An 11,109-nucleotide genomic window follows, 5' to 3' on the forward strand; every position below is an offset into this window, starting at 1 on the left:
ACATTTTTTTCATTTTACATACCAACCACAGTTCTCCCTCCCTCCCTTCTCCTACATCTCCCACCACACATACTGTTATACTCATAAATGAGTTCCTTGCTTAGCAATTATCAGAGACATTTCCTTTGAAGAAATTGGGAAAATACAGATACCCACAGCATTATGCAGAGAATGAGAGACTTTGTAACTATCAGCCTCAAAAGGAATGTGTAGCTAGAGTTTTCCTGCCTGGCCCACAGTCAGGACAAATCTCTCTCACCTGCCAGTCCCACAGCCACTCAGACCCAACCAAGTAAACACAGAGACTTATATTGCTTACAAACTGTATGGCCGTGCTATACAGTTCTTATAGCTTAAATTAATCCATTTCCATAAATCTATACCTTGCCATGTGGCTAGTGGCTTACCGGCATCTTTACATGCTGCTTGTCATCATGGCGGCTGGCAGTGTCTCTGACTCAGCCTTCCACTTCCCAGCTTTATTCTCCTCCTTGTCCTGCCTATACTTCCTGCCTGGCCACTGGCCAATCAGTGATTTATTTATTGACCAATCAGCAACACACTTGACATACAGACAATCCCACAGCAGGAATGTCTATTAAATACTTCCTCTTAGGACAGAGGGGACCCTGCAGAAGAGGAGGCAGAAAGCATCTCAGAACTAGAGTGGATAGAGGAGACAAAGAAAACAAGGTCCTCTAAATCCACATGATCAAAGCATATATGAACTCAATGACACTAGGCAACATCCATGGGGTCTGCATGGATCTGCATGAGGTCCTCTGCATGTATACCGTGGCTTCCAGACTACTGTTTTTATGGGATTCCTGAGTGTGTGGCCCACTGGGTCTCTGATTATTGTTCCTTCTCTTGGGCACTTTTCTTTCTGTTTGTTTATTTTTCCAATTTCAATGTATTAATTTTTGTTTCGTATATTAATTATACTATATTATATTATATTATATTTATTACATTATTATTACTTAGAACCCTGTTTATTTTCTAGAAAGAGAGTGGATATGGATGAGAAGAGAGTTAGTGATGAACTTGGAGGAGTAGAGGAAGGGGAATCCATAATCAGGATATACTGTGTGAGAAACACCTATATTTAATAAAAGGAGAAAAAAGTAAAGTTATATTTGTCTTTCTATAAATACAAATTTGTATTGCTTATTTTATTTTATTTTATTTTTTTGGTTTTTCGAGACAGGGTTTCTCTGTGTAGCTTTGCGCCTTTTCCTGGAACTCACTTGGTAGCCCAGGCTGGCCTCGAACTCACAGAGATCCGCCTGGCTCTGCCTCCCGAGTGCTGGGATTAAAGGCGTGTGCCACCACCGCCCGGCGCTGTATTGCTTATTTTAAACAAAATGTCAAGACTACTTTTTCTAATAACACTTCTGATTTCTTTTTTATGTATCTTTAGCTTATCTTTATATTTTATTCTTCTATTGAAAAGAGATCTTTTTTTAGTAAAATATATTCTGATTATAGTTTCCTCTCCCCCAATATCCTCTCCACCTCCCCTCCCATCAAAACCCACAACATTTTTTTCAATATTTATAAAAAACAATTAGTCATAAAATAATAATAATAATAATAATAATAATAATAATAATAATAATAATAATAATAAATTATAGTGGGTAGCCATTCCAGATTTGATCTGGAAGTTCCAACCCCCATTGAGGCTTGGTAACTGTCATGCCTACAAGGCGGGGCCAAGAGAGGACCCTGAAGACCTGAGATCCAGATGCGCCAGCTCTCTTGGTTCCTGGACCCTGGATGCTGGAGGTAGACTGAGCTCCAGAGAACACCACTGGACTGTGCTACACCTTTCCCAGACCCTCTAACCTATCCCTTCACTTGTAAGTTACCCCACAAAATAAACCTCCCTTTTAACTACGTGGAATGGTCTTAATAATTTCACCAATATCTGGCGCTCACATGGGGCAAATTCCAAAGGCCTGGGTGGCTCCCATCCTCAGCTTCCTTCCTGGAAGGCGGGCACTTGAAGCTGCAGGGTACTGCCTGCAGAGCTCTGTAAAACCAGGAAAAACCTACATGGTTTCATTCCTGAAAAAGAGCTAATCCAGTCTCAGGTCCACAAAAAGAAAAAGTGTCTCAAAAAAAAAAGGGAAAAGAAGAAATAGAATGGATAGGTATAAGATATTATGGTAGAATATTGTATATACTAGTAAACAAATTTAGTAAAATAGCAACCTTAGATAATTTGCCCTGTAATTTGTACTGTTATGGATTCTTATATGTTGATACAAATGTAAACGATTTTTATATTCCTGTTTAAGATAATTTGTATATTGATACAAATACAGAACTATATTTTTTATAATGTACATATATTTCTACTCTTATTTGAAATATTTGTATATTGATACAAATGCAAATTTATATCTGTCATACTGTATGTATGCTCTACTTCTGTAGATATTCTGTATATTGATATATATTTAAGATTGTTGTCATATTGCATATTGCACTATGCATTCCTACCTCTGTTATAAATATCTTGTGTATTGTCACAATATTGAAGTCATCGTCCTTTACCATACATTTGCTTATAGACTGTTTACCATGTTTACATGAAGCCTTAGTCCTTAGGTTATTAGGTAGATGAGACTTATAGATTTATAGTCACCTATGCTTGTCATCTCTATAATTATGTTAGTTAGACTATCCAGATTTTCAGATACATAGGTCAGATGGACAGGTAATCTTCAAACACTTCATAGACCTGGAGAATATGGCATTTAAATAACTTAGAATTCTGTTGACGTGAGACACAATTGCTCCTAGCAGTACCAATTTGATCCTGAGAGAACGTTGGGCTTCTAAGACATTTCCATTTGGAACTTTGTCTTCTTGGCACAAAATTACCTGTTGGGCAAAAACTGCCCATGCCTCAACTGCTAACAATATGAGTGCTATCCTTCTGGACAAGTGGGACACAAGCAAAAGTGACTTCTGAACTCTGCCAAGACAGGGTAAGATGGTCTTTCAGAATAACTGCTTCTGAAAATGGTCTGTCAGATACTCTAGGCCTGTAGCCAATTTGAATGCACCAACAATGCTGAGAAACATTAGGTGACTGTCCAGGCTGCCAGCTGTCTTTATCTACTCTTGAAAGATTCCCAAAAGTTGCTTGCATCCATCTTCCATTTCTCAGGCACCATTATATTCCTTCTCAGGTCTTTGATGGGACTGAAGACTAACAGTTATAGTTACAACTTTATATATATATAATCTTAGAACATATTAAGTATTAGATTCAAGTTCTTTAGGATAGGACATCTTTTGGAATGATCTTTGTAACATGCCATTTACCTATGCTCTAGACTTCTCTGGATTTTAGTATGTGTTTCTTGCTTGATATTGTTCACATTCGTTGTAGTTCCATCTTATCTAGGTCATTATCCCTCATTACTCCTGGACAATATTTGATAACCATTCCTTTGTATATAATCTTGTATTAGGTTAGAACCTTCTTATTTAGACAAAAGGAGGAGATGTAGTGGGTAGCAATTCCAGCTTTGATCTGGAAGTTCCAACCCCCATTGAGGCTTTGGTAACTGCCACTCCTCTCTTCGTTCCTGGACCCTGGACACTGGAGGTAGACCAAGCAGAGTTCTCCAGAGAACACCACTGGACTGCGCTACACCTTTCCCAGACCCTGTAACCTATCCCTTCACCTGTAAGTTACCCCACAAAATAAACCTCCCTTTTTACTACTTGGAGTGGCCTTAATAATTTCACCAATAATAAATGAAATAGGTTAAAATAAAACAAAAATATAATTGAAATAGGACAAAATAAAGGGGAGAAAAAGAGCCAACCAAAAGTCTTGACAATAGCATGGGCTGTTTTGTAGCTCCAATAGGGCGTCTTTGGTCAACAACTCAATTGGCTGTAAGCTATTCCCAGAACTGGAGGCTTCGTTTGGTAATGAGAGATGCCTAAATTTGGCTTTGTCTCCCCTGTTTTTGGCTATTCTGTTTAGTTCTTTCAAATATGTATATACATTAAGAAGCTTCTACTGTATTAGGTTTCCATAAAACACCTCAAATTTACCTTAGTTTTAGTTGTCCCTCCTGGTTTTCCCTCCCTCCCCCTCCTCTTCCCCTCCCCTTTTGACCCTCTGATTCCAATCATTTCTCCTTGTCCGAACATAACTATACTATATCCCTAGTAGCAAGAACTTCTTTCTGATTCTTAAAATATTCCCTTCTGCTTGGTCTAGTTGATTCTTATTTATCTTTATCCACTTGTTGTTCATAACAAAAATATTTGAGACTTTTAAAAAAAGTATTTCACAATTCTTTTGTGTGTGTGTTTTTCTTTATTAAGAAATTTTCTACTCACTCTATATCCACCCACAGATCTCACTTCCTCCCTCCTCCCATCTCCCAGCCCTGCTCCCAAGCCACCCCACATCCTGACATCCCCCAAATCAAGGTCTCCCATGGGAGTCAGCAGAGCCCAGCACACTGAGCCTAGGCAGGTACAAGCCCCTTCCCACTGTACCAAGGCTGCACAAGACGCCAAACCACAGCCACCGGATTCCCAAAAGCCTGCCCATGCACCAGGGATGGATCCCGGTCCCCCTGCCTGGGTGTTCCCCAAACAGTTCAAGCCAAACAACTGTCTTCCATATCCAGAGGGCCTAGTCCAATCCCCTGGGGGCTTAACAGCCACTAGTCTACAGCTCATGGGCCTCCAATAGTGTAGCAGGTCATCTCTGCACTTCTTCCCATCATGATCTCGACGTTCCCAGCCTGCAGAATCCCTCCTCTCTCTCATCAATTGGATTCCCAGAGCTCAGTCTGGCACCTGGCTGTGGATCTCTGCATCTGCTTCCACTGGACAAAGGCTCTATGATAAAAGTTAGGGTATTCGCTAGACTGGTCACCAGAGTAGACCAGTCCAGGCACCCTCTGGACCACTGCCAGCAGACCAAGGTGGTGTCATCCTTGTGGGTTCCTGAGAGCTTCCCCAGCACCCTGCCTCTTCCTTTTCCCATGATGTCCTCATCATGTATCTCCCTCCCTGCCCTCCCACTCTGTCCCTGTTCCAGCTTGACCCTCCCATTTCCCTATGTTCTCATTCCCCACTCCTCCCCCTCTGCCACCCCCCACACCCAGTCTGCTCATGTAGATCTCATCCACTTCTCCTTCGCTGGGTCATCCATGTGTCCCTCCTAGGGTCTTTCCCTCTTAACTAGCCTCTCTGGAACTGTAGGTTGCAGTCTGGCCATCCCTTCCCTCACATCTGGTATCCACTTATGAGTGAGTACATACTACGTTTGTCCTTCTGAGTCTGGGTTACCTCGCTCAGGATGATATTTTCTTGTTCTATGCATTTGCCTGCAAATTTCATGATATCATTGTTTTTTTTTACTGCTGAGTAGTATTCCATCGTGTATATGTGCCACATTTTCTTTATCCATTCTTCAGTTGAGGGGCATGTAGGTTGTTTCCAGGTTCTTGCTATTATGAATAGTGCTGATATGAACATAGTTGAGCATGTGTCCTTGTGGTAAGATTGAGCATTCCTTGGGTAATGTCAAAGATGAAGTTCTCAAAACATTCAAGATCCAGTAAGAACATGCATTGGGTTTGATTCTCTACAGACATCTTGTTGCTGTCTCCTCTAGGAGACATTGTAGTGTCTTCACATGCAAGAGAAAACACTAGAACAAGACCAGGAAACATGCGGTATCCTAGCCTTGAAAAGGTGACCACAAAAGATACACTCCTTTATGAAGCAATTAATGCACTCATATAAGAAGTATCCTGAATAATAATTTCTACTAAAATATACTATTTTAAAAGCATCTCAGTCTGGGTTGGGACTCTACACTGACTCTGGCCCACGCTAATGTCCTCCCATTTTTTTCCTAAGATATTTCTTTAGATAATTTGTACAATTCATTTTCCAATAATGTTCAGGGCCCCTATATGAACTGACAGAGTACTCTGATACTTTCTTATGGGGCACTTAGTTAAATTTACACATGTATTTTCATGTATACACATGCACATTCTGTATTCACAGTTACCAGCCTTTTTCCAAATATTATAAATGAATTAATGAATAAAGATTTAAGTTCATATGAGGTGTATAAATACTACTATATACACACAAATGTATACACAGATACTCTCCTCATGATCACGCATTTGATTTTCTGCAACCACTGTTTCTGCTTCTGTCAATTGATTTTACCTTATTGCGGATGGATATAAAAAGCACAAAACAAAAATATTGTACTATATTAGCACTAACCATGCCTGGATATCGTCCTTTCTTTGGTACCTACATAATCCAGGCAAAAACTGTCATCACGTCATTTCCATTATATTATTTATTATAAGAAATCTAGAGGGGAATTAAAGTGCATGGAGTGCTATGTCTAGGTTATGTGATATGCAAATACTTTTTGCCCTTATATAAAAGTGACTGGAGAATTCAGTTTTTACTCTTTATAAAAGTATTGGATGAAAATCTTGAAGACAGCAAGGAACAAATACCTGTACAGAATGTAACACAGAAATAAACTTTGCTTGAAACATATTTCTTCATAGCAAAACAGACTAGCTGACCACTATATTTCATCATTGCAAAGTGCTACATATTTCTGGGCTATACAGTTATAACTACCTTATGCTAATACAATGTGCAAAAGTTACCTTATCACCTCTCCCATCTAATGTCTGTAAATCTGAGACTGGGAGAAGTAAATATGATCCATAAACCAAAAATTCTAAGGGAGAGTATTAATAATAAGGTGAATCCAAAAGACTAAAATTAACTGATTTCTTATTCATTACTGGAATTAAAGATAAAGATGTTGGGCAGTATATTTTCTTCTGCTGGTGATTCTTATGCATAGTTTCACAGGACTGAACAGAATAACTGGAAAATAATATTACTTTTACTAATTTTTTTCTGAGCAAGAATAATATATTTAAAATGACCCATGAGCCTGTCTGGATCTCAAACTTCTGATTTTGGTGTCTGAAGATGCAGTCTGAGAATTGGCAGCCATTAATACCAGCTTGGAAAACAGGACCAATAAACGGCCCAATGTAATATGTATCTTAAGATGCTCCACTTGTAATGATTGCATTGTTCTTTTAAGGCTTCATTTATTCTTGACAGAAACAATTATGTGAAGTAATTATATCTAAAGCCAGGCAGTGTGCAGTGTTCAATGTAGAAGGTAAAGAGCATTGTCTGACTGCTGTTTCCAGGCACACTTCTGATAGGGAACAAATGCTTACATCAATAGGAATCGTGCACTTCATAATTTATTCTTTTATTCACATGTGCTGTTATCATAATAAGTGTCAGGTTAACCATCTTAAACACAAGGATAAAATTATTAGAATAATGTCAGTGAGTGAAGCCTGCATAGTGGCAGCTCATCAACATGTCACTGGTAGGTCTGGTTATTTTATGGGGCTCTTTTTTCTTGCATGACCAAATGTTGCATAATTGCCTGCACAGAATTCTACCTTGAGCAATCCAGATAACACTGAAGGTTCAAAATACACTCACTCTTATAAATGAAAGTTGTCTCACTAGATTCTCCAAGTTCTGTAAAGAAATCTTTAGAAATAATGAATGAGTGTTTTAGAACAACAAATTAACTCATTGTTAAAGGAACCTGTTTTGGACACAAATTGTTTTCTACATAGAAATGTTCCCTTATAGTCAGAAAGGGTTCAAAAATTCTCTATAGTTGTCCAAATTATAGCCAGCCAAATAGCCATAAAGCCCTTTGCTTGGCTTTAAGTAATTCCCCATGTGATGCAAAATCATTAAACAATTTAAGGTTGGGATAGAAACATAAAGTTGATAATTCCTTTATGAATCTCTGGTTTGTTTCTTCTCCATGGTGCTTTACTTGATAAAACTATTTATCCACTAATGAATTGAGCAATTCATTTTCAAGAGGAACTTATTTAGTGCCTCAAGACTGAATATAAAGTGCATAATTCAATATATTCTATAGTTACTTAAATCATTATTATTTTACAATAAACCAAAATTCTAGACATTCTTGGTATTGTCTTGAATATACAATTTCTCTTGTCAAAATGATAACTCTTTTATTTTAAATTTATTGAAATAATAAATTACAATTAATATAAAGCACTTACATCACTCTATATAAGTATCACCTCTTATGCAATAAAGCTATTTAATTCGAAAATAAACTGGCTAGCACTAACAGATGTTTAGAGCAGTCATAGCTTTGGGTACATTTTACTTCAAGAGAAAGTTAAGAACAATTAATTTTACAGCTGTATAGAGCATAATGGTATTTTTCATAGATATTATTTTCCTGCAGTATTAATAAATATAATACAAGGTAAGAACTCCAAAGAGACTAGCTAACAGGGAAAGACTCTAGGAGGGACACATGGATGACCCTGTGAAGGAGAAGTGGATGAGAGCTACATGAGTGGACAGATGTGGGGGGTGTTGGCAGAGGTTAAGGAGTGGGGGATGAGAACATAGGGAAATGGGAGGGTCAAGCTGGAACAGGGACAGAGTGGGAGGGCAGGGAGGGAGATACCATGACAGATGAGGACATCATGGGAATAGGAAGAGGCAAGGTTCTGGGGAGGCTCTCAGGAATCCACCTTGGACTGCTGGCAGTGGTCCAGAGGGTGCCTGGCCCAGTCTACTCTAGTGACCAGCCTAGCAAATAACCTAGCTGTCATCATAGAGCCTTTGTCCAGTGACTGATGGAGGCAGATACAGAGATCCACGGCCAGGTGCCAGGTTGAGCCCTGGGAATCCAATTGATGAGAGAGAGGAGAGATACTGCAGGTGAGTTACGTCGAGATCATGATGGGAGGACATTCAGAGATGACTGGCCACACTAGTGAAAGTCCATGAACTGTGGACTGGTGGCTGCGGAGCCCCAATGGGACTGGATTAGGCCCTCTGGATACGGAAGATGGTTGTTTGGCTCGAACTGTTTGGGGAATATCCAGGCAGGGGAATTGAGATCTGTCCCTGGTCTATGGGCAGGCTTCTGGAACCCGGTGCCTGTGGTGTGATACCTTGCACAGCCTTGGTACAGTGGGAAGGGGCTTGGACCTGCCTAGGCTCAGTGTGCTGGGCTCTGCTGACTCCCCATGGGAGACCTCGATTTGGGGGATGTGGGGATGCGGGATGGCTTAGGAAAGAGGGCTGAGGTGTGGGAGGAGGGAGAAGGGGGGATCTGTGGATAGTATGTGGAGTGAGTAGAAAATTTCTTAATAAAGAAAAATGAAAGAAAAACAAAAGAAAAAGAAGCCATGTTGTAGTCTGAAAACTGAGTTTTAATTTTTTAAATGTCCTAGATTATTTAAAATGACATCAAGGATAGCGTAAGGGAGTGATCTTAATAACAGCTACACACATTTCCAAAACCCACAATACCAGACATAATGGTTTGGGATGTGTAGACAAAAAAAAGCATGAATTTTCTTTCTTCTTGCACAGTCTGGGATCAAGGTAAGGTAATCTTCACAGGTTTCCTAGAGCTAAGATACCTAAGCACTGATAATATGGTTCTTGTACATTTGTACTGTAAGTTTCAAACTGAGAATAATGAACAAGTTTTCATGTGACATATCCAATTAAAATATGGAAAATAAAGTAGTAAGAAAACCAAATAATATTTTAATAGAGAAAATTATGTACACTTGTTAAACATATGTGCATGGTAATCACTTGAGAGACAATGACCACATAATATGTCCTAAATTAATCAATGGGGTCAAAATAGTAGAGAAATAATCACAGATCAAGAGAACAATAAACTCTCTGTAAAATAAGACAAATGGCCTTCAGAATTAATTCAGTTCGAAATCTAACAGAAGTATGGTTTTCCAAGAAAGTAGAAAATGAATGGTAACTGGAGAAAACAATATATAAATAAACAGGTTGCTATCACATTTCAAGAAGGGAGTTAATGAGCACCACAAAAAAATGCTACCTAAAATAAAATCATATTTTAAAAATACTGAAATGTTTTATGAATTATTAAAACAAGCGGTAAAAACAAACCCAATGAGTTTGGTTTTTTTTTGCAGATTGTTTTTGTCTTGTGTTGCTTTGTTTGGGTGTCATTTGTCTTATTGATCTTTTGCTTTTATATTATGGCTTCTGATTTGGTTTTTTGTGCTTTCTGTTTTGTGTGTGTGATTGTGTGTCTTTCTTACCTTTGCTTTTTTTGTACATTTGCCTGTTTATTTTTACAGATAGAGAGGAAGAAATGGTTTGGAAATGGGTCTATGGGGAGATGGGGGCCACCTGGGAGGATTTGGGGAAGGGGAAATCTAATTAGAATATATTGTGTAGCATTTTCTTAATGAAAAAAAATAAAATGAATCACTAAAAGATGAGTGACATGTTCTAAAGATTCAAATTTTATGAACTTCTTTATCATTTTACAGTTATTATAACAAGGATGATAACATACATTCAACAAAAAAGAAATGCTCAGGATATTAGTCATAAAACATTTAAATATATAAATGAAAAATAAATATCCTATCTTTAGTAGATTCCAGAAATGTCTGTAAATTATGGAAATTTGATAAAGATGAGATCAGAGAGAAAGAAAATCTAAAACTGAAAAAAAAATAAGAATACGTAGCTGGAGGTTGGAGAGACGGTTGCCACATGAAGAACTCAGTTCCAAGTTCTGAGTGCTAGAGTCTGTCTGCATTAGCCATGAATACAAGTGTACATCTGTACACCCAGTGCTTCTGTGGCAAGATTGAATTCAGGGACAGAAATAACACCAGAGCTCTTGGGCCAGCTCAAAAAGGAGTACATAGGAATGAACAAGAGATCCTATCTCAAATAAGACAGAAAGCAAGCATAGAGTTACACTCAAAGTTTCACACAGTTGCATACTAGCACACATTAATACACACACATACATTATATATACACACCTCACACACAGACATATAAGTTACATATTTTTTTACACATCTATATGAAGGAAATATAAATATAACTGTTAGTTTCCTTGACATTTTAGCATAATATACAACCAATACGACAAATTTAGATATAACTTTG

This window comes from Peromyscus californicus, unplaced genomic scaffold (assembly GCF_007827085.1).
Source record: "Peromyscus californicus insignis strain IS unplaced genomic scaffold, ASM782708v3 Scaffold_12__1_contigs__length_115047231, whole genome shotgun sequence".
Taxonomy (NCBI): Eukaryota; Metazoa; Chordata; class Mammalia; order Rodentia; family Cricetidae; genus Peromyscus; species Peromyscus californicus.